Raw genomic sequence first — 6,000 nt, forward strand, 5'->3', positions numbered from 1 at the left:
TGTATTGTATGTCTGTTCTGTTCCACTAATCTACCTATTTTTCAGCCAGTAGCAGATAGTTTTGATAATTGCTGCCACATATATATGTGTATATCTATATCTATATATAGTGTGTGTATATATATAGTGTGTGTATATATGTATATATATAGATAGATAGATATAGTGTAAGGTTTAATACTGCAAAACCTCCTTTGCTAAACCCATTAATTTCTTTGATATTCTTGACCTTTTTTTCTTCCAAGTGAATATTTTTCTAGTTCAATAAAATAATTTTTTGGTAATTTAATTGGGATGGCATAAAAAATAGATTAGGTAGAGTTGTAATTTTTATTATATTGGCTCTGCCAACCTCTGAACAATTAATATTTCTCCAATTTTTCAAACCTGACTTTATTTGTATAAAAAGTGTTTTGTAATTATGTTCATGCAGTCCCTGAGTTTGTCTTGGCAGATATACTCCCAAGTATTTTGTACAGTCTACAATTATTTTAAGTGGGGTGTTGGTGGTAACATATAGAAATCCTGATGATTTATGTGGATTTGTTTTATATCCTGCTACTTTGCTAAAATTATTGTTTCAACTAACTTTTTAGCTGAATGTCTAGAATTTTCCAAGTAAATCATAATATCATTTGGAAGAACACATAGTTTTCTTACCTCCTTGCCCATTCTGATTCTTTCCATCTCTTTTTCTTCTCTTACTGCGATAGCTATTATTTCTAATACAACATTGAATAATACTGATGATAACTGGGCATCCTCATTTCACTCCTGTTATTATTGGAGAGACTTCTAGCTCATCCTCATTACAAATAATGCTTACTAATGGTTTTAGGTAGATGCTTCTTATCATTTTAAGAAAAAAGTCCATTTTTACCTATGCTTTGAAGTGTTGTTTTTTAAAATTGAAATGAATATTGTATGTTGTCAAAAGGTTTTTCTGTATCTATTGATATGTGCATTATTTTTGTTATTAATATAATCAATTATGTTGATAGTTTTCCTTATGTTAAACCATCCTTGCATTCCTGATAGAAATCCTGCTTGATCACAATCTTTGTAATACATTTTGCATCCATATTTATTAACGAAACTGGTCTATAATTTTATTTCTCTGTTTTTGCTCTTCCTGGTTTAGGTATCAGCACCATATTTGTTTCATAAAATGAGTTTGGTAGGATAATTTATTTAATATTAATTTATTTAATTTGTTTAATATTGAAATTAGTTGATCTTTAAATGTCTGGCAGAATTCATTTGTAAACGCGTCTATCATGATTCTTTTTTTCTTAGGAAGCTTAGGAAGCCTGTTCAGTTTCTTTTTTCTACAGCAGGTTTATTTAGATATTCTGTTTCCCCTTCTGCTAATCTGGGCAGTTTACATTTTTGTAAGTATTCTTCTATTTTACTTAAATTGTTAAATTTATTGGTATACAATTGGGCAAAATAACTCCTAATAATTGCTTTGATTTCATCTTCATTAGTGGTATAGTCACCCTTTTCATTTTTGATCCTAACAATTTGGTTCTCTTCTCTATTTAAAAAAAAAATCTTATTAACCAATTGTTTATGTCTTTTATTGGTTAAATTTCACTTAATTAGATTCATTCATTGCTTTAGTCTATTGAGATATCTTTGGATCCCAGTTCTGTCATCCAGTATGTAGGTTATTCCTTCCATCTGTGTTATCCACAAATTTAATGATTATCCTAACTCAGCTTTTTAGCCATGTCATTGACAAAAATGCTAAACAGCCAGGGGCAAGCACACATCACTGGGAGACTTCTCTGGAGACTTGCTAAGATGTTGAAATGTTAACAATTACTTTTAACCAGTTCCAACTTCATTTCATTATATCATATTCTATTTTACATCTCTCCATATTTTTATAAGAATAATATGAAATACTTTATCAAATGCTCTGCTGAAATAGAGAGAAATTAGATCTATAACATTCTCATGACCTACCAGTTTAGTACTCATGTGAAACAACAAGGACATAAAATTAATCTGGCATGACCTGTTCTTGAGGAAGCTCTGCTGGCTTTCTGATCATGACTTCTTTTTCTGGGTGTTCATTATGCTTTTAATGATCTTTTCTACAATTTTCCCAGAAAAAAAGAACTGACCTAGATTTGTCAGACTTAGTTTTCCTCTCTTTTTTGAAATTTGGGACATCATTTGTTCTTCCCTCATCCTATGCTACCTTTCCCATTTTCCACAATCTTTTATTTAAAAATTTTTTAATCATTATTTGTTTATTTTAAATATTTTAAAAAAAATTTTTGAGTTCCAAATTCTTTCTCTCACCCTAGTCCCTCCCCCACCCATTGCATTGAGAAGGCAAACAATATAATATTAATTATACATGTGAAGTTTTTATATTTATATCAAAACCAAATCTGCCTCTTTGCAAGTTCCATTATTTCTTCTAGTTTTGGACTATGGGGCCAGGCAGAACAAGTCTAGTCCCTTTTCCATTTGAGAGCCCTTCAGACAAATACTTGAAGACAGCTTTTATGTCCTCAGTAAAAGTTTTCTCCTCCAAATCAAGCATCCTTCAGCCTACCCTTATATGGCAAGATCTTAAGTCCTGTCACCATCTTGATTAGCGTCCCTAGATGCTTTCTAGCTCATCAATGTCCTTCTTAAAATGTAACATCCAGAACTGAACATAATACTATAGATCTAGCCTGATCAAGGACTATTACTTCAACCTGGTCCTTGACACCATGCTTCTCACTGCAGCCCAAAATTGTATATCTATGGATGTACCTAGATAGGTGTGTATATGTGTATATATTACATACATATGTGTATACATACATATATGTATAGATTGTATAGCTATGCCTGTAGACATGTGTATACATACATATACATGTGTGTATTAGGTGTGTATGTTTATACACACTGTTTGCCTTGTGTTCTATTTGACCAAGACCTTTTTGGATTCTGACTCTGTCACCTAGTATGTTAGCTGTCCCTCCCAGATGTGTTATTTGCAAATTTGAAAAGTCTATCTATGACTCCATTCAAGACACTGGTGAAAATATTAAATGGCAAAGGACCAAAAAGAGATCCTTGGAGTATTCCACTAGAGGCCTCCTTCTAAACTGACATTAAACCAACTCTGAACTCATCTGACTATACTATAATCTATCTTACACCTCTTCATCATATTCACAGGAACTGCACAAGAGACTGTCAAATGCTTTGCTAAAACTTGTGCATGTTTTTATTAAAAATAAGTTTTTATTAATGTCTTTTGTTTTCTACATCACTATAATTTTCCTCAGTATCCCTCCCCCTCCAAGAAGACATTTTACATAAACAAATACTACTTTAAAGACCCTCCCAAAAAAGAGGAGGAAATTGGCAAAATGGATAAATGCATTAAAAAGTCTGAAAATTTGTTCAGTGTTCCACTTGTGGACTTCCTGCCTCTTCAAAGGTGTCTACTCAGATCTCTACTTTCAAGTCAAGCTTGTTTTGTAGTTCCATGAAGAGCACAGTTATTTTTGCATTTATGCATAGAATTTTGCAACATTCATTTTTTGAATTTTGTTATGGTTCTTTATGTTTACATTGCTTTAGTTATTGTGTAGATTGTTTTCATGACTCTGCTTATTTCACTCTGAATCAGTTCATATTGTTCCTTACATGCTTTTCTGTTTTGGTATGTTCATCTTTTCTTACAGTACAATATTTCATTCACCATAATTTGTTTAGCCATCCTCTTATCAAGGGGCATTTACTTTGTTTTGTATTCTTTACTTTCACAAAAGTGATACTATAAAACGCTGGTGTATATGAGTACTTTCTTCTTTTCAATGGCCTCCTTGGAGTATAATGGAATCTCTTAGCCAAAGAGTATGGATATTTTAGAAACTTTATTTAGAATTATTTGCATAATTCCAAAATTCCCTAAAGACAGCTAGATTAGATGGTGGCTAAAGCACCAGGTCAGAAAGACCAGAGTTCAAATACAGCCTTAGACACTCACTAGCTATGCAACCCTGGACAGGTCATGTAACCCTATTCCCCTCAATTTCCTCTTCTATAAAATGAGTTGGAGAAGGAAATGGCAAACTACTCCAGTATCTTTGCCAATAAAACCCCAAGAGGGGTCATGATATGACTGAAAAACAACTCAACAACAACAGCTCTCTTCCCATAATTCCTCCAGTATTGATTATTCCCATATCTTTTTGTCATGTTGGCCAATTTGTGGGGTGTTGTGTGAAACCTCAGGGTTGTTTTGATTTTCTTTTCTCTTATAGATGATTTGGAGCATACTTTCTTATAGTTGTTAATAATTTATACATACAAAGACACACACAAGAACTGTTTGTTCATATTTTTTGACCATTTAGCTATTGGGATATGGCTTTTGGTTTTGTATCTGTTAATTGTATGTCTTAGATATCAATCCTTTATCAGTGAAATTTAAAACCAAAAATTTTTTTCCCATTTGACTCCTTTCTTTTTAATCCTAAGAGCATTAATTTTGTTTGTACAGTAACTTTTCAGTTTCATGTAATAAAAGTCAATTATTTTGTCTCTGTAACTGCTGCATCCCTTGTTTGGTTAAGAATGCAGTTTCTACACATAGCTGTGAAATATATATGATCTGCTTCTCTTCTAATTTTTTTTAATGTTATGATCTTTATTCATATTCATTCAGAATATGCTGCAGAATAAGACACAAGGTTAAACTAAGCCAATTTTTGCCAGCCTACTTTCCAGTTTTCCTAACAGTTTCTTTTTACCAAATAGAGAGTTCTTTTCCACGTAATTTATGGGGGGTTTTTTGGTTTATTAAACTCTTGAGTTATCATTAAGTTCCAATGTTTCTGTTTCTATCTTATCTAGTTCATTCTTTGCTCTAGCCAATACCAGATGGTTTTGATGACTGATACTTTATATTATAAAGATCTGGAAGTGTCATTCCCCCTTTATCTCTACTTCTTTTCATTATTTCTTTTGATATTCTAGAGCTCTTATTTTTCCAAATGAATTTTATTATTATTATTTATTATTTTATCAAGTTCTATAAAGTACCATTTTGAATAATTTGGTTGGTGTGGCTTTAAAACTAAAGCTTTGGCAAGATTTATAATCTAAAATCTAAATCTAAATAATCTGAAAATTATATTTTTATTATAGTACCACCTTCCATTCATGAACACTAAATATTCTTCCATGTATTCAAGTTATTCTTCATTTAAGGAGCATTTTGTAATTGAATCTGTATACATATTTTGTATGCTTTGACAAATTGGTCCTGAAATATTTTATGCAGTTTGTTATTCAGATTGAGATTTTAGTTTTATTACTGCCTCTTGAATTTTGTTGTTATATATCATATATACATATCTGTCTTTTCAATAAATCAGCTTTTAGTTTTAATGATCATTTCTCTAATTTTTTTGGTTGTTTGGTTGTTTATTTCTTTTAATTTTTATCTTCTCTTTTGTGCTTGTTTTGTTTATTTAATTACAACTGAACTGATTATTGTGTTGTAGTCTAATAAAGGATATTTAGTATGTCTGCCTTTTTAACATTTGTTTGTAATATCTGTTTCCTAATACATGGTCATGTTTTGTAAAAATTCCATCTGGTGCTGAGAAATACATTTATTCTTTGGCAGTCCCATTTTCAAGATGCTATATGTCTTTTAATTCTAGTTTCTCCAGTAATTTGTTCTATATTTTTCCTTTTGTTTATCTTTATGTTTTGTCCCAAACTGAGAGGGACGTTAAAATATCATGCCTCTGTTGTATTACTTTCTATGTTCCCTTGTAATTCAATTAATTTTGCCTATATGAATTTAGATAATAAGGCATTTTGCACATATGAGCTTAATGATGAAATTACTATGGTTCCTTTTAGCATAATGTACTTTTCTTGTTTATCTCTTTTTATATTGTAAATTTTTGGTTTTGAATTGTCTGAAAGTATGATTATAATTCTGGCTTTTGGAATTCATCTGAT

Source organism: Notamacropus eugenii, chromosome 7 (assembly GCF_028372415.1).
Source record: "Notamacropus eugenii isolate mMacEug1 chromosome 7, mMacEug1.pri_v2, whole genome shotgun sequence".
Taxonomy (NCBI): domain Eukaryota; kingdom Metazoa; phylum Chordata; class Mammalia; order Diprotodontia; family Macropodidae; genus Notamacropus; species Notamacropus eugenii.